The 19,291-nt window shown below is 39.0% G+C and overlaps 1 protein-coding gene across 1 annotated transcript in view; it reads left to right on the forward strand.

Moving 5' to 3' along the window:
- The first annotated feature begins 2,940 nt into the window (after positions 1–2,940).
- LOC104857783 overlaps positions 2,941–19,291 on the forward strand; it is a 75,884-nt gene continuing 59,533 nt past the window's right edge. The window contains exon 1 of the mRNA XM_010617859.3: positions 2,941–2,969. The gene's annotated coding sequence lies outside the window, so the exon portion shown is untranslated. The remainder of the gene's footprint in view (positions 2,970–19,291) is intronic.

Raw genomic sequence — 19,291 nt, forward strand, 5'->3', positions numbered from 1 at the left:
CTCGGCGATGCGGAGTTGGGGGCGCTAGGCCGGGGAGTGTCCACGGGCGCCCGGATTCCCCCTTCAACCCGCCCAGAAGTAACTTTTAACTCTGATCGGTCTTGAAACTCGAATGCTTAAAGGCCGTCTTCGGTGAACAGTGATTACCCACTGCTTATTTTAGGAGAAAGAGGGATCCGCTGGCCCGCTCTCTGGAGTCCCGGGGCCAGGCTGGGGACCAGAGCCAAGCTTCAGGGAGAAGTGGCAGGTGCCCCGGGAGGGGAGCCTTCCAAATTCAGTTCAAGGGGAGAGCGAGGCGTTTGTTATGCAAGGAAGACAGAAAACAGGGCAGGTGTTTGTGTGTGTGGTTTTGCTTTTTTCTCCTGAAAACTTTTGTTGGTGTGTGTGTGTGTGTGTGTGTGTGTGTGTGTGTGAATGAGAGGGGGGTTCTTCTGACAAAGGAGGAAAAGAAAATGTCACTTTGACCCAAGCAATATAAACTTTCTTTACAGAAACAGTGCCACATAATGCCAGTACGTCTTGATCTAATTTTAATGAAGGATTGAAAATAGCTACTGTGTTCAGTGTCACTGATGCCAAGGCAGCTCACTTGCATAATCTTCTTTGTTGGGATGTGTTAGTGGCATGTATAATTTTGATAAATAATTAATGGTAAAAGTTTGGCCTGGCCTTGTTGAAATTGTTGTCATTGCAAATTGTTTTGCAAAATAATGAAGCATTAACTTGTGGTAATCATGAAAGCTTTCATTTTTCCATAAAAAGTGAAATCAAACATTTTGCATGGACCAAGTTCTCCTAAATATTGTGTGTACACTTTGTGGGAAGTTGCTTCATGAGAGTGCCCTCTTAGACAGTGGGTTCTCCACTGAACATTTTCTCTACCCATGGAACTTAAAGCAACAAAAACTGATTTAGAAACTACAAGTGTATACATACAGAAATTAAACATGTTTGCAAACTAAAATACCCAGTGCTCAGATTAAAACAATTAAAAATTCATCTTTTCTCTCCTTTAACAGAATTATCGTTATGCTTTAGTGGAAAGAAAGAAAAAGTCCAAGAAAGGACTTGCAGGGAAAAAAAGTGAGCTTAATTCTACTATCTAGCCTGAAAGTTTATAGTTTAAACTAGGAACACTCATTTGGAAAAAGACAAAGACAACTGGTAAGGTTTCTAGGAGAAAGATGGCGATATTGATTTAACATAATACATTTCATGACCTAGTTTTATTTGAAGAACATGAGCCTCTGAAAAGGTGTGTTTGTTAAATAATCAGTAGCTGTTTGCATTGTGATTGAATGTCTAATTAAACACCCTAATCACAACCATAATATTTCACTTGAGAGCTGTCTGATTTTTAAATTTGTTTTTAAAATGGCATGAAAGAAACCTTTTGGTTCAGTTGTAGGAAGGAACGAGTTCCTTTTAAAATCACCTAGATGTGCAGTGAGGAAAAGCTATGTACAATTTTACACCAGGTGCAAATTAAGCACTGGAAATAGCATCTTGCCAAGGCCTTCACTGTAGACAAGTGCTGTGTAGGCCTACACTGTGCAGTGTGCAGTCCTGCAGGGGGAACTGCAGTGAGAAATGCTGTTTTTCCTGGGGGGGCTTATGTAAAAGTCCATTTGGTGACATGACAATGCCAAGGCCTCAACATTTGTGAACCTGCAAACTTCCAGAAAGCGACTGCCACACTTAAAAGTGACCACTCACCCCAGAGTCTGGCATTGACGTTATTATCCCTAGAGAGTCTGTTCTCAGATTTGCTAGTTGGGCAGCCTTGTAAGAGTTTGGAGCAGCATTATCTCGAGATGAGGTCGGTCCTTAGAACTGTATCAAAATCACCTGTAGTATTTGCGAGACTTCAGATTCCCTGCCACCCAGCCTTAGTCTGCATGAGCAGAACTTAAATTCGAATTCTGCAGCTCCTTCAAAAGTAAGTTATCACGCTCGATTTTAAGAACCCAAGTTAGAGTTTTCTTGTCAGAGAGTGATGATAATGACAAGTGTACCTTTTTTCTAGGAACCTTTTAAGAAAGGTTCCAGACATTTTCTTCTCTAATTTCTTCCCTCACACTAGCCCTCTTGGCCTCAGCTTTTAGCTGGGTGATCAGGAACTCCTGAACTGCTTCTGCAGGTAAACCAAGATACCAGCTGTAGCAACTTTAGGCTGCTTTAGGGCACAAGGCCCAACAGGCTAGCGTTCACATACCTCCTTCTCTTGGGGTATTTGTGCCACCCTCTCAGCTTGTGGGTGATTTCGGGCTTGGCAAACCTAGTCTCCTCCCCCTCTTCAAGGAGGGAGATCAGGTTTCTAGCAAAGGATTGAGAATGAACCCTGAGGGACAGGCAGCCTGAAGGAGAGAACACAGCAAGAAGGCTACATGGGAAGCTGCCCTTTTCACTCCTCTTAAACACTCTCTCTCAGATCTCAGTCCTAAAGCTAATAATTTGGAAGTCAAGAGTGTGGTTACTCCCAGACCCCCTGCTTTTGCATTGTCAAAACTATCTTCAAACTCAGATAAGGACTCCTGTGACCTCTCTGTCCATAAAATCCCCCAAATTCCCATTTATTGATGGGGAGAGTATGAAAGAAAGTTTCAAAGCATAAGTCAAGGAGTCTGGCAGACCTGATTCCAGTCCTAAATTTAACATTTACTTATTTGGTGACCTTGAGCTGCATCTTTGACCCCCTGACCTCACTGTACTTACTTTAAAAATGAGGTTAACAGTACGTGTTTCAGAAGAGCTATTTTGGAAATTATATCGGGTTGTAATTTCAAATACCATGAGCTAGCAACTGTTGTACAGTAGATAGACGATCTCTGTAGCTTTAAATTTATTGTAATAACTTCTCAAATTTCTTTTTTAGCCCTGGAGAGTTGCTGTAGAAGAAGGGGGAAAGGAAGACTCTGCTGGAGGAGATCAGTAGCACTGGACACAATGGAAGTTCAGGTTTCAAAATGGTAATTGTTGAGCAGTCAGGAAAAGACTAGGAGAAACATGTGCTTGTGATACCAGTTAATGAGTTGCATTTCATGGCATAGCTCAGGTGCGGTACCTTTACCCTCTTCCCTTTTCAACCACCTTTGCCAGCTCACTTTGAGAGGCACTGATTATGTGGTCGGTTAGAAGTTTTAATCCTGGTTTTCAACTTTAGTGTCACTGATCCTCAGCCATCTAGAGTTTAAGAATGGTTTACTGTCTCTCCCCTTAGTACCTGGTTTTGGGGATCATTGAGATTTCTATCTATGATCCTATAGGAATAGATTCAATTCTAGATGTGCTTTTTCTGAAGATTTATACTCTTTATTTCCCATCAGCTCACCTGTTCCATACAGCAGCCCAGTGAAGTATTATGAATATTACTGGAGATTTTCCTATGAAGCACCTCAAATCCTCTCTTTCCCCTCTAGTCTCTTACACACCTATTGCTAGGCTAGTCTTTGCTTTCATCATGGCAGTTTTCTAAAATCAAAATCCTTTAATCAAATTGAATCTCTCCCATCTGATTTTTAGATTACTTTTAAAAACTCCAGTGTTGGGGTGGGGATTTAGCTCAGTGGCACTGTACCTGCCTTGCAAGCAAAATGTCCTGAGTTTGAATCCCAGTATCAAGAAAAAAAAAAAATCCAATGTCCAGTCATACTGGAAATGCTGCCTCTCCGTAGTTTCCAGAACAAGTACGACAGCTTAGCTCATTAGTGACATTTTCTCTTGAACCATCCATGTTCTACTTGTTCTTCAATTTCCTGATCCTCCTTGGAACTTCCCTAAATGGTTAACCTCTTAAGGATCTCACTTGGCTCTGAATTTCTGTGGCAGCCCCGGCTCTTTGGTCATTTATAACCTACTTGTAAAATCTTTCTAAAAGGTAGAACTCTTTAAGGTACAATGCTAACATTTAGAGATGCTTAACCCCTCAAAGTATTTGTTACAGTGAAGAAACCGTGTTTTTAATATTTCTGTCAAGTTGCTATGGGAGTCCTGTGTCAGGTTGCTGTACCCGCCTGATTCTCCAGCTCTGATCTGGGAGTGGGAAGGACTGGCCAGCTGGTCTTGACAGCCTCGTCTCATTCTGAAGTTCTAGGCCATCTTGGCCTTGCTTAAGGGGAGTGGGACTGGGGCTTTCGCAGTGTGCTTCAGTGAAAGTATCGGCACAGACATTCCATATTGTCAGCACACATTCTCTCCTGGAGACTTCTAAGGCTAAATTTGGCATTTTTGTAAAGTTTTTGGCAAGGTTTTTAACCACAAGAATTGGGGGAAGATCAATAGGAGGCAAAATTAGTACGAAGACAGTTTGTATTGGGAACAGTAAGGCATCATAGACCCTAGAAATGACTTCCTATAGTAGAATAAATAGGGCAAATGATTGAATAAGCCTTAATCTTAAGCAATTCTGATCTGTAGTTGTCTCTCAGTGTTTGCAGGGGGTTGATCCCGGGATCCACCCTCCTATGAATGTTCAAGTCCTTCATAGAAAGGGGCAGAGTATTTGCCTATAAGCTAGATATATCCTCCTGGATACTTTTATATCATCTCTATTTATTACATTTGCTATCACGTAAATGCTTGTAAATAGTTATATTCTTTAAGGAATAATGACAATCAAAAAGGCTGTACATGTTCTCTGCAAACAGTTTCGTGTGTGTGTGTGTGTGTGTGTGTTCCACTGTTGAGACTCAGATGTGAAAGCCATCTGTATCATGCATTCTACTTTCATTGACTGCTATAAAATAACAAAGTTATATTTTCTTTTTTAAACATTTCATCTCAGAAAACCATGAAGATGTTCACAGCTCTAACGTAGATGCTAAGTGACTTTCTTGGTGAAATGGCGTCAGTGTGCATGTAGGTACACATATTTCACAGGCACATTATGTGTAAATGAAGGATACCCTCAAATTTTGAGAGGCCGTTATACATTGACCAGACTTTAAGAATATCTCTTTAAAGTGTGTTGACATTTAATTGACCTTTGAAATTTCATTCTGTTAATCATACTCAAAGTGCTAAAGCTATGGTTGACTGCTCTGGTGTTTTTACATTCAGTCGTGCTTAGCATATAAATTCTTCAGCATAATTGCTACTTATTTAGTAAAAGTTTCCTTTCTTCTCTGGAAATGTGAATTGTGCTTGTATTTTTGAGTCTTTTTTTTAAAAGTTTGCTTCAGTCTGAATATCATTAGAAGTCTGAATTGAAATGTTTTCCTGTCATTAGTTGCATGGGGTGTGGCTTCTTAATATAGAAGTAATGGAAATTTCTTGCTTAAATGAAGAATACTTTTATTCCTGCAAAAGCTAGAACTCTTTGAGATACAGTGCTAAAATTTAGAGAAGCTTAACACTTCAAAACTATCTGTTTTTCAACATAAACTTATAGAAATCTCTCAATTCCATTACTGTAAATTAAAACTACCAGTGCTAATACTCTTGTTAGACAAGAATTCAAGCAAACTATTTTCATGGAAGGTTATATTTATATTCCTTGAATTCTTGTGAGTAAAATTTTATTTCGTTGTAAATATAGTATTTGTAAAACAACAAAAAAGAGATAAACATGTTTGTTTTTAAAATCTTAACATTTGTACTATTTTCAGCTAGAAAGCATCTGCGAAGTTATTACAAGGTTTCTTGGTCTTAAATTTATGAAATCAGTCTTTGGAAATAATCTTTAATGTACTTATCTGTTTTAGAGGTTTCTAATTTAATATTTCTAATCACCATGGAAATGTTTCTACACTTTTTCCTAAATTTTGACATATATTTACCATTTCTTTGAATTACCTTTGAGACTCCAGATCTATTTTTGAATCTTTTACCTTAACAACAGTTATTAAGTAGGAAAATTAAAATTTAAACCACAGTGTTCATTTTCAGGAGGCAATTTTATACTTTGCTAATATTTAGCTCCATCTTTGAAATGCGTTCTGCTCCATTGTGAACTCTGATGTTATTACAGCATTTACTTATTCACATATAACAAGTATCTTAGCCCCACTGTTGTAGATCTCATCTTATTTTCTCATTAATATTGCCCTATCTTTTCTTTTTCTGCTTTTTTTTTCTGTTCTTATAAGAGCTGTTTCTTTTATTTCATTATAGGCCCATCTCCAAATGAAAAATATATCCTTTTCTCTTCGTCAAACACTTAGCTTCAGATTCGACCCTTTTTAGAATATGCAGTAACATATCTTAAATAATGTCATCTCAATACGTAAATGCTTACTGTGCTGAGTACAAGGGCACCCCAGAATATCAGTGGCAGTTTCCATTTTGTAAACTACAGTTTCAGCTAATAGACTTATTTCTGAGTAATTAGTATCTCGGGACTAGAACTGACTGAATTTACAACTTTAAGCTAAAGTTTAATCTCTTCAGAAATCTTTCGTTAAGTCCAGATAAGTCCTTTGCATGCACGATAGATTAATAAAATCAGTGTATTTGCTATTCTTTTATTGTTTGAAATGTATTTTGTCATTATAAAGAGCTTGTCGTCATTTGGATCTGGGCATATGTCTTCACAGGTGGTTTCTTTTCATTTTATTTAAAAAATTCTTGTATTTTCATGTACCAAATGCTGTCCTAAACACTTTGTAAATTTTAGTTTATTTAATCTTCTGAACTCTATAGTTAGAAATATCTTCATTGTACAATTGAGAAAACTAAGAATTGCACATTTGCCTCACATGCACACCTCCTCCTCAGGTTACAGAGGCAGCGTCACACTCCTTTTCTGCCTGGAGTATGTGTGCTTCATTCTGGAGGTGAGCACCCAGGGAGTGGAAAATTTCTCCCGTCTGTGTTTTGTGACTTGGGTGTGCTGCTTCAAGATGCCACTGGTATCTCAGTAATGTTTGTTTATACTGGATCTTTTTCTCGTAGTCTTTATGGATGGGACTCATAATACAAACAATACTGTTAGCAGAACTGTAGGTACTCAATTGCTATGTTTATTTTATTAGTTAAAAACTGCCAGAGTCCTAGGACTTCTGAGCACTTTTAAAAAATACCAGAGGCAGTTTTTAAGAATAGCTTAGAAACAAAGAAAAAATATGAAGAGTTAAGACATTGCGTGCTTTAGAATGGTAAACAACGTGGTTGATTCTTTCCCCTAATGATTCGAAATAGTTCATTCTCTAAAAGATAAGCGTGTTCTTCTTGTGCAGTATATATGTCCTTCTCTTAATAGTCTCAGTGAAATAAAAGCCTGGCACTTTTGTTCCATAGAATATAAAACTAAAGATGAAATAAGAATTTAGCGAGGATTAGGATTTTTTTTAGATACTCCTAAAATAGTGCCTAATAGTTTTATTGGTCAGATCACTGGCTTGGAAGTACTTATGACTGATTTTTTTATTGTATTGGCACAGATTATGGCCCTTCCAGAAAGGCCAAGATAGGACCAGGGTTTTAGCTCAGCGGCATCGTGCCTGCCTTGAAAACACAAGTTCCTGAGTTCTATCCTCGTTATGGAACGGGGAGGCTGAGATCAGAAAGTCCAAGATCCGGGCTCAATATTACTTTTAAATTTTCTATTAATTCATTTTATGACACTCCTGAAATCTCTTTTATCCTGTTCTCTTAGCAAAGGTAGATTACTCATTAGAGTTTTTTGGTTTTTTTTTTTTTTTTTTTTTTTTTTTTTTTTTTTTTTTTTTTTTTTTTGGTACCAGGATCGAACTCAGGTCCTTGCACTTTCAAAGCAGGCACCGGAACCACTGAGCAAAATCCCCAGAGTTTATGTGAAACCCTCTTTAAACAACAAAATGTTGCTCTAATATAAATGATAAAAGTGTTGATTTGGAGAAAATTTATTTTTTGATAGCTATTCATTCCCCAGATAGAGAAACATAATCTTACCAGGTTTGTTTAGATGTCCTTCAGCAAAATAAAGTAAATTCAGGAGTTTTTCCTCTGACCATTGTAATGCAGTAGCATGGTCTTCAAACATTTGAGAAATCACTAATAAATCACCCTTACAAAATACAAGAAGAGAAAAGGAGCTTTGCTTTTGTTCTTTTATCTGTTTTTCATATCTGTCTGTCTTTTCCTCTTGTCATAGAAATGTTTATTTTCCTCCCCGTCCTCTCCTTCTGTGCCTCCTAGACTGCCATCATGCCAAGCCTGCCCTACTGTTAGGCAGAAAAGAAACCAGGCTTTGAAGCTTAGGAAACAGTCCTAAGATGTCTCAGACTCCTCTCCAGCAGCAGAAAGAGCAGAGCAAAAGGTGATACCTTGTTGTAGTGACTGCAAACTCCACTTAGTGCTTGGCTTTGAGAGTGGAATGAGGGTCACATGAGCACTTCTGTCTTCAGCATCCCTGAGCATCACATTCATCACAGACCTCAGGTGACTACGGATTACTTAGGTGAATACAGTAGAATGCACCTGTACCACAAGGCATTTCTTAACGAGCCCGGGCAGAAGTATGGTTTCTGTCTTACGGGTGTATCGTCGTTTTGTTGACAATCTAAATTCTTACTTGGGCAGCTGAGCTGCTGATAACCCAAAACACTTTGAGTCAAAGATGAACTCACAGAACTCTCCTGAAGGTGTCTCTGATTTTGACGTGAATGAGCTATTGTAAATTCAGTTGCCCTTTCTCCTCTGCAGTGGAGGTCTGGTCATCTGAGCTGAGCTCAGAGTGTGAGGTTTTACTTTGAGTTCTTATTTTCTGTCCACTCTGTCCCTGTCTGCATCTGGTAGAAGCACCCGGTCTCCTTTTTCTTTGTGGCTGGCATCCGTTTGCCACCGGAGCCATATTGGGGACACCTCAGTCTTTCTGCAGAGTTCCAAGTCACCTGCTAACTACTGTCTGTAAATGTGTTCTCCAACAGCTTTGTAGTTCTATTTTTAAAAGTGTGCAGGTATGGAAAGTGAGTTGAATGAATTCCGGGTAGTTGCTGGTTCTTTGTATTTAAAAAAAAAAAAAAAATCACACTAGTTAAGGGAAGTCTTCTTCCACAATTTGTGTGTGTTTGATTAAAACAAAAAAATCTTCCAACCCTCCCTCACTCTTGCTTCCTCTGTACCTCATAAATGCCAGCATGGAAGGAATTAGAGTCATAGGAGTTTATGGCTGGAAGGGTTTTATAGAGAATCTGATTAACCCTTTTATTATAGTTGAGGAAATTGGTGTCCAGTGAGGTTAAATGAGGTCATGCGGTTAGTTTAAAAGCCTAAATAACATTTTAGCAGTTTGTCTCCATTAGTCAGCACTGTTCTCATTCATTTGCCCTAATATATTCACCATCAGGAGGTAATGAGGAAACATAACTAAAGGACAAAGAGTGTTTTTTATGCATATCTCAGTCACTTAGTTAGGAGAGTTCTGGGAAGTATAGATATTATAGTTTCCATCTGAGGAGAAGATGGACCCAGGCTCTAGGGGTAAGAGACTGGCCCACCCAGGCATCTTATCAAAATGGCGCTGGCCCTTGGCCTCCCACCTTGGCCAGATCATCTGTGGGGCCCTGACTCTTCTGTAGACCACAGGATGGTGAATCCTCCTTCATAGGTGTTATGGCTCTGGTTCTAGAATGGAACCAGTTGTTAGCTTTCGTCACTATTTTGTCAGATATTAAAAGGAAACAAACACTTTTTAAGACCTGTCTGTGAGCTCTTAAATGTTTCAAAAGAAAGGTGCTGGGTAGTTGTAAGAACTTTCTTAACGATGTCTTGAAAGTCGAGGTCGAGTACTGAGCACCCAGTGTGTGGCTGTAACCAGGATAAAGCACGGCCAGCAGGCATGGGCTGAGCGCCCGCCTCGCCCTGCAGATTCACCTGTGGAGAGAACCAGCCCCAAGAAACCTTTGTCCTCATTCTCTCCACGCTGGACAGATACTGTTCCCTATGTCTGAGATGGGTCCGCAGGTTCTAAATACTGGGACTCACATTAAAGGAAACTTGTAAGATAAACAAAAGTAGAAGTCATGAATTTTTGCTATGACAGTATCACTAGTTTTTTTTCCTGGGTTCTCCATACCTTGATGGTATATTTAATAGTCTCTGTTACTGCGTGGCTTTGGAAACACATCTTAATGATTATGCAATTTTAGCATGGATCAGTTTCTAAGTATATCACTGGCTGTCTCTTAAGGTGATTATCGATATTATACAAAATGGATAAAAATTACCACATTAACCTTGGCTTTGTACATGTTTTTTAGAATTAAAAATAAAGATTATGTTCTTATCTTTCAAAAAAGGGCACTGCCATCACTTAACTTGCTAAAAATGTTGATAGAAGTATCAACTTTGTACAGCTGACCTAAACTAGAAGTAGGGGTTTTTCAAGTTGTGGAATTTATAAATAAAATATTTTAAAAGGCAGTTTCTATTAGAGGACTGTGCTCCTCTGAAATGATTTATTATTGTAAAGGTATATACTGATTGTGTTGGATTTTTCACGGTTTGGGAAATGATAGCTTTATCATTTGAACTGTCTTGGCGTTATAATTTTTTAAAGCCCACTTGGATTGTGAGTAGTGTCACGCAAGTGTGACAGTGGAGTCCCTCTTCACTGCCCGGTGTCCCTCGGGCTCTGTGTCCTGCGTCTGCCGCCTTGGGCAGGAGGCAGGGCTGCAGCAGCAGCGGTCTGCGGGCGGCAGGGTGGCCCTGAGAACTGCTGACACAGGAAGGAGGGAGCCACAGAGGCCTGGGCGGAAAGTCCCGGAAGAGCTGGTGCTTCGGTGCCCTGACCCTTGGGATCCCCCTCCCTGGTGAGCAGCCAGCCAGAGGCGGGAGGGGCGCCACTGGGGGCTCTGGGAGGACCTGGCCTGGTAGTAAGAGGGTACTGTTGTAAAGGAGAGTTTGGCAGTCAGTGCGTGTTGAGGGAATGAGTGGCTGAATTGCTTTTCATCACCAGAAGGTCTTTTGTGTTCTTGATTTTCTTAACTTTTAATTCTCAGTTTACAATGGAAATAGTTATTGAGCTGTTTTACTTAAACCCATGCCTTCTTCTGCTCCACAAATGATCCAAAAAGGCTTACCATAGGAGAACATCAGAATAGGAGAGTGACACAGATGTGATTTCAGTGCCTTAACCCTGGGCCCTCATCTGTGATGTATGTGTGATGGCAGCTGCTTTATGATGCTGCAGCAGGAATAAATGAGACCATGCAGAGATTGCCCAGCATACAATAAATACTAAGTTCAGGTTATTAAAACTAAAGTTGTAAACTCTGGCACACACACTTCAGCTCAGTTTTTCATTTATTTTTCACGGTCACCTTATTAGAGAATGCTAATTGAACAAAATATCTATATTTATGCCTCGACTAGAATGGATCTCATTCTTTATGACTCTGTAAGTTCTGTAGAATAGGAAGATAATGCTTTTCTTCCTAAAATTTGAGTTTCTTAACAATCTTGCACAGCTCATAGGAGATTACTCCCTATAAATTCTTAGCCTCTGTCCGTGGTCACAAGGCAAGGGCCAGGTAGGGTCTATTTTTGTGACTTCCAGAGAAAAGCAAAAGGATGCTCATGATTAGCAGGAAATGTAGTGAGAACTAGCAGCCCTGGAACCAGGCTAAAAACAGTGACGATTCCTAAATGTAAAAGGATGGATCTGGGAAGGTAAAGACTTCATTTTCAGGGGCAGAACTCAGTTCCATTTCAGATGAGCTCTCAATGAGCTTTCGGTAGGAGACCACTTGTGTATCCTGTCTTCGGGTGTATTTCTAAAATAACAGGAGAGAGGCTGAATGCTACTGCTGTGAGTGGTGCTGCCTGGACTCCAGGCCCCTGGCGCTGGGCTTCAGCTCACAGGGACACACTTGTTGCTGGCCAGAGGGCTGGACTGGGAGAGCGGATGGACACGGAGAGAGGAAGACGGAGGTGGAGGGGCACAGCCTTCTCCAGGTAACAGTGTTCATTCATTCCTGTGGCTGGAGGAGAGTCCTGAGAGAGACGGAAAACGGGAAGCAAAGGGAGACAGGGGGACAACCTCTAACAATTACTCAAGGTGCTTAAAATCTCACCAGATATAGGCCATCTGATTTAAAGATTCTGATCTCTTAAAACTCAGAGAGTTGGGTATTTAAATAGAGGCAGGGGAGGGGCTTGGATGGCTGGTTTTTAAGCTGTTCCTAGTTATGTATATCCTGGGGAAAGTTGAATGAATTCAAGATCGTATCATTTAGGTTAGTGAAGAAAAATCTTTAAACTGGACTGTTCTAAACTATCCGCACTAGAGGAATTAGTTATTCAGATAGTTAAAATGAAACTGATAGGGCAAAGACTGTAAGACCTGACCGGGGTGTACAAACAACCAGAGCTGCACTTCAGAGTGGGAAGACTTCGGGACCTCCTTAAACAAAGCAGTGGGGAATTCACAGTTTTCAACTAGGTGAATTGTTTTCTGAATTTCCAAGGTTATATAAGACAAATCAGGATCCTCTGTATTGAACACAGCTGGAACTTATTCTGTAGGGTATTTGTTTTTAGATCACGATTTTTTTAAAGCAACAGTTTTTAATCTTCCACAAACTTGCTTAGTTCAGTCCTTCTGTATCTATCAGTGTTTCTCTGCCGGGAAGGTACAAAGCAAGCATTGGATAGCTTCTGCAAAATGTTTGTGTCCCACAGCCTGCCCATCTGTAGAAGAATTATGAAATGGATGGGGCTAGAGGGGAAATCCAGGTGTGTAGGCTTGAAAGATGCTGTCCAGATAACCTGCTGCCACCCTCTGACTTTGGGAGTCATTGTTCTGTGTGGAGCCTGTACTGCCCAAGGCTCCCAAAAGCAAATAGTTGAAACAACTAACATTGAATTTCATCTCCACTGGCAGTTGTGTTTAGCTTCTACTGGAATAAATCTGCTTTAGTTTTCACATAGATTTCCTCTCTTGTATCTTGCTAGGAAAGAAACCTATACATCTGGTCACGAAGTATCGTTACTGACACTTCTTAATTCCACATGAGAAGTCTTAGTACTAAGATCTTAAGGCCTTCCATGCTTTGGAGAATTTTTTATGTTTATTCAGAAAGTGCTGAGCAAGAGTTTAGATGTTCTAAGTTGTGCTCAGTTTTGCTTTCACTTCCACGTGTTCATGAAATTATTTGTTATTCTAGGTTGTTTGCTTAATATGTGCTGGTCAGTCACCATTTATCATTTTAATTTAAAGTTATTACTTAAAAGTAAGATTCCAAGGCAAGTGGGGGTCTGTCACTTTGGGAAAAATTTATGGGAGTGAAAATATTTTCTTTTTGTAAACAGTTACTGATGTACAATGACCTCACAGGGTATAAGCTTTGGTATCTGTCTATTTTAATTAAAGAGTACCCTGCCTGTCTATTTGTGGATAACTTAAAAGAAGTGGGTGTCTTGGTGAGAAGTTCATGAGGTTGGTAGCTGGGGCTAAGCTTGGTCTGTGGTGGCTGTGAACGCCAAGTCCGAAGAATTTCTGGAATGTAGAATTGCACAGCACTGATAAAGTTTGCTTTGTTCCCCTGTGTGACTTGACTCATTGAAAAAGTGTGGTTCCCTAGGAAGTTTTAATAGTTCAAAGTCCTTAGTTAATAAAGAAAAGGGCCATAGCATAACTCCGCTTGTTTTCACCTGCTGCCTCAAAGATTAACTTTGCTAACCGTAATGAGATAGAGTTACCCTTTGCTTTGAAAAAGTCATTTATGGAGCTCTTCACATTTGTTAGTTTCAGTAAACATGACACTGTTGTGAGGATTTTGTTTTTGTTTTGGGTTGGCTCACAAACTACTAAAGACTTCTGCAATTTAAGAGCCTTGTGGTAACTTCATCTAAACTAAATCTCAAGGAAAGGCACACCCACTTTTTTTTTTATCAGTTTAATCTTCCACTAGACTCAGAAGGGTTTTAAATTACTTCAGGAAAGTAGGCACTGATAGAGTTTAACCTTCAGTTTTCCCTCATTTATTTTCATAAGAGAATGGGAGTGGAATTCAAAACATTCAAATTTGTAGTTAATGTGCGTCACTGTGCTGCCAGTGATAGGGTCTGTGTTTTTCCAGTGGGAAACTTGGATCCACAGACTGATACGTGTCTGTTATATACCTCTTTATTCCCTTGTGTTTTTTCTCCTGATTGTTGCTTACTCTTTGAAAAATCAGCTGACTGTGCAAGTCCTCTCTGGGAGCAGATTTCAGAACAAAAGTCATCTATAAAAGCACGTAAGTCTTTTCTTTTTCTGGTCAGAGTTCAAAAGTTTATAACTTTCCTATTTTTATTGATACTCTAAGTTTACTTCACTGGAGTATTTACTGTTAAAAGTGCACTTTACTCTGTTAAGATAATTTTGTTTCTACGTTCAGCCCCTTTTGCTCCAAGAAAGATTTTGATTACATAATGCATGTTGGAGTCATATTAAATATCCTGGCCACTTGCCTGTTTTTTCTTGTGGCCAGCAGTAATGGATGAAAGCTATTTGCATATGTTGTCTTTACTATATCATAAAATTGTCTAGAAACTTGGCAGATGAATAATAAGCATCCATGAAGCTCTTTGTTTCTTTTGAATTTGAGATATTTTCTAGACTATTTCTGTGGAATGAGTCTTTTATAAATTTAGAGATCCTACACATTCGAGAAACACCTGCTGGGAACCTTCCGTCAGGTTAACCAAACAAAAAGCAGAAGAAGTCTCGCTGCTGTTGACAGTGAGCGACTGTAAACATCCTCGACTGGAAGCTGGGAGGCCAGATGGGCTTTCAGTCGGATGTTTGCAGCTGCCGACTGCCTCTGCCTTCAAGGAGCCACTCGGGAGCATTATCTTGTTTATGAAAACTGAATTCTTGCTTTCTCTTTGATACATTTTTTACAAAGCTTTAGGGGGTATAAATTAAATAACTTTTAAACCATCTTTGTGCATTTGAGATGGCTTCAGTCAGGGGAGGTAGAGGTGTTCTCTGTGTGTGTAGAGAATATACAACATATATATATATTTTTTTTTTCCAAAGACAAAACATTCTTGAGAGAAGTGAAAAAATATACTATTCTTGTTCTTTATAAAGTATACTAGGACAGTGTTTCAAAAATATGTTTAGAAAGCAATTTGTTGAATCACACAATTTATATTTATCTGCAATTTCAAAATAGGTGTTTTTCAAAAAGCCATTTGCAAAAATATTTATTGATGAAATCGAAAATGTATGAAAAGGGAAAAAGATGACAGGCCAAAGTGAAAAGATTCACTTTCACATTATTTGACTGAAACCTCTATTATTTCTTTCTTGGTTTGGTGTTTAAGTAATAAAATAGAAGTCCTCAACTTGAAGAAATGTCTACAATAAACTAATAGTAATTCACCTCAGCCATATTTGAAAATCTGTTCTTGTTTTTACTGGTCAGCATAGGATTTAGGCATTGCTGAGACAGTCTCCTTTCAAGTAAAGTGTTTATGTCTCTTAAAAACGGTAAATGGACTAAATTCTGTCCTAAATATATGAAAGCAATTTAAGATTGAGAATCCTGTCATGGATCTCGGGGAGGGGCCTAATTTCTAATTTGTGTTTTTGTAAGTCTGTATTTTTCTTAGGGCAGGTTTGTTTAATAGTATTTATTAGAGAGGAAGGTGACACCTCTGTGTTCTAAAACATGGGACTTTAAAAGCATATAGTATTTTATTAATTTAGAAGTTAGCGCTTCTGGTCCCCATTGAACTCCCATCCCGATGTGAATCAGAGGTGACTCTGAAGCACTTTGACCACCTCATTATTTAAAGTGGTGGACTTTCTAATAGCTGCCCTAGGCAGAGCCACAGAGGTGCCTTGAAGTTCCCCTCATACTCAGAGCCATCAAGTGAAAAACTCAATTGGTCGTGCCAACCAGGGGAGGTGAGATGCTGCCCTGAAATGCAGGGGGCTGAGTGGGGAGCCCTGGGTCAAGCCCTTGGGGCCTGGATTGAGTGTGTGGCCTGTTTTAATAGGTAAATGGAACATTCTCAGAGCAAATAACTCAGCTGTGTCCCAGGGAACCTCCCAGGACTTCCCAGGAAGGTGGCTATCGGTTAGGAGAACTGGGTAAACTGGTCTCACGTCTTTGACCTTCACTTCCTTTCCGGTCTCCTCCGTGCTCACACACCTCGCGCTTCACCTCACTCCACTCGAAAGCTTTCATTTTCCACTTCCAGGTGGTTATTTCCTTTACATACTTAATGCTAGACTTGTTTAACATGTAAAAATCACAACATTCTTAGATACTCTTAAACCAACAAATAAATACAAAACTTCAGAAGCCATTTTAGTTGGTGTTGAAATTAATACCTATTGTTTATGAGGTCCTCTGCCCCACATTTTCACAGTGACAATCTGGTGTCAACAGTGTGCTATTTATAATTAAAATAAGATCTGTTTTTTTTTCCTCATAGAGTTTATTGGTACATTTTAGGTATCCAGTACAGTTACATTCATCATTGGGATCTTGTACCTTTATGTGACAAGTCTTGGTTCTCATTTTTTCCCCTTGTCCCTGCCCTCCCTTCCCTATTTACAAACACTTTATTTCCATTTTTTCACTTTTTCATGTTTTTTTTTCCCCTTTATTACCTTTCCCTTACCAGTCCCACTACGCCTTTAGCCCTCTTCTTCCTATTTCACATTGTCAATTATATCATTAGGATCTTATGTACCAGTATAGTTTTTCACATCAGAGAAACTATTCAGTATTTAGACATGTGTGAGTTATGTGTTTCACTTAGGAGTGATATGTGTCCATTTTCCTGTGAATGACTCTAATTTCTCCTTTTTTATGGCTGAGTAATATTCCATTTTATAGAAAAACCACATCCTCTTTATTCAGTCTCCAACTGATAGACAAATGGGCTGTTTCCAAGTTTTAGCTATTACAAACTGTGCCACTATAAACATAGGTGCACATATATCACTGTGATATGATTCTTTTAATTCTTTTGGAAAGATACCCAGCAGAGGGATGGCTGGGTCAAATGGAACCTCTAATCCTAGTTCTTTGAGGTATCTCCATATTGATTTCTATAGTGGTTGCACCAATCTGCACTCCCACCAACAATGGAGAAGGGTTCCTTTCTTCCCACAACCCCGCCAACATTTGTTATTGGTTGATTTCTTGATAGCAGCCATTTTTTGTGGGGTGAGGTAGAATCTCAGTGTTGTTTTCATCTGCATCTCTCGAATGATCAGTGATGTGGAACATTTTTTCATATATTTACTTGCTGCTTTTATTTCTTTGTTTGAGAAATGTCTCTTATTTCAGATGCCCGTTTTTGAATCGGCTCTTTATATTTGGGGGACTGATTTCTTTTTGAGTTCTTTATATATTCTAGACAAGAGCCCTTTGTCTGAGGAGCAGTTGGTAAAAATTTTTTCCCACATTGTAGGTTGTCTTTTAGTTCTGTTGATGGTTTCTTTTGCAGTGCAGAAGCTTTTTAATAAGATGAGATCCCAGTTGTTGATTCTTTCTGCTAGTTCCCGTGCTACTGAGGATTTGGTCATAAAGTCTTTCCCTATGCCAATGTCTTCAAGAGTTCTGCTTATCTTCCAGCAAGTTCTGTTTTTATATTTAGATCTTTAATCCACCTGGATTTTAATTTAGTGCATGGTGAAAGATAAGGGTCTAGTTTTAATCTTAGGCAGGTTGAAATCCAGTTTTTCTAACACCATTTATTAAAGAGACTATCTTGCCTCCAGTGAGGATGGTCGGCTCCTTTGTCAAAGATGAGGTAGCTGAGTACATCTGGAATTGTTTTTGTATCTTCCAGTCTGTTCCACTGATCCTCAGGTCTGTTTCTTTGCCAGTACCATGCTGTTTTTATCACAGTAGCTTTGTAGTATAATTTCAAATTGTGAATTGTTATACCCGCTGCCATGTCTCTGTTGCCTAGGGTGGCTTTTGCTATTCTAGGTCTCCTGTGGTTCCAAATGAATTTTTGGATTATTTTTTCTAGTTCTGTGAAATATACTGTTGGAATTTCAATCGGCATTGCATTGAATCTGTATAGCAGTTTTGGTAGTATGGCCATAAAATAAGATCTGGATGCAATGTTTTCATTTTACAGAAAAAAAAATCCTAAATTTAAAAATTTACATGTCATTTCTACAACTACATGGACAAAGTTATTTACATAAGTAAAAATATTGGAATTTTACATAAATTAGAAAATACTGCTAATGGCTTACATGTGGATATTAATATTTTTAAATTTCACATTCAGATCAACAAATTAAAATAGCATATATGAAAAATCTTTTTGTGGTCCTTGGAATTGAACCCAGGACCTCGAGCATGCTAGGCAACTGCTTTACAACTAGGCACACAAGATTGTTTAAATGGACTCCAGTAGGTCAGTGACTGAGAATAAAACACTGTCAGCATGTGTGCTAGATAAATGTAATCTGAGTTGCTGTAAAGTTAGTAACGCGTGAAACATAACAGCGCACTGAGTAACGATGAAACTATTGTACCCTTAGTTTTTATTTAGAATTTGCCAAATAAAACTTAACACAACCCTCGAAGAGAGATTTCTAAAGGAAGTGTAAGAGCAAAAGTGGCAGCTTTTCTGACCTTAAAACTCTGGTTTGAACCTGAACTTCATTCGGTGCCAGTGCTGTCTGCAAACATCAGAAAGCGTAAGCCCTCTTCCCCAGGCTGAGGGCGGTGGAGGTGGGCAGCATGGGAGGTGAGTGTGTGCAGGTATGAGTGTCCACCTGTGAAGCCCATGTCTCTGCAGATGGGCATCAGGATCGGCTTGTTTTCTTTCGTTAGAATTTTAGCTAAATATCACCTTTAGAGGAAAAATCTTTCCTGAGTGGTGCCAGTGTTTGGTGGATTAATAAGACTAATTCAAAGTTGCCTACTTTTTTTTTTTCTGTATTAGAAGAGTAACAGGATATTATTTCTCTTAACTTATGAGCTGACTTACTGAAATCTCAAAGTCTCACTATCATTACAGTCTCTTTAAAATAATGGAAGAGACTTTCTTCACATGGTACTATATCAGGGTGAGTATTGGATACTCTAAATGGATAGGGAAGATATGTCTGACAGTGTGATATAGTTGCTTGTGTCTACTGCCAAGCAAGTATAGAACTAAGATTTTAAATCATTTGTGATTGTTTTATGATTATTTGTTTTCTTCATTTTTATGCTTCTTAATGGCAAAATGGAGAAAAATCTTATACTCTAAATGTGCTTATTAGGAATAAAAGCCGATGGATTAAATATTCTTTAATAGGCTTCTTCAGTTGTGGTTCACAGACAAGTTCTCTCATTAACACACTTTTTGACCTGCGGTGTAAATGTGGTGGGCCAATTAATGTTGCCAAGTGATA

This window comes from Fukomys damarensis, unplaced genomic scaffold, assembly GCF_012274545.1.
Source record: "Fukomys damarensis isolate Sample0158 unplaced genomic scaffold, DMR_v1.0_HiC HiC_scaffold_27, whole genome shotgun sequence".
Classification (NCBI taxonomy): Eukaryota; Metazoa; Chordata; class Mammalia; order Rodentia; family Bathyergidae; genus Fukomys; species Fukomys damarensis.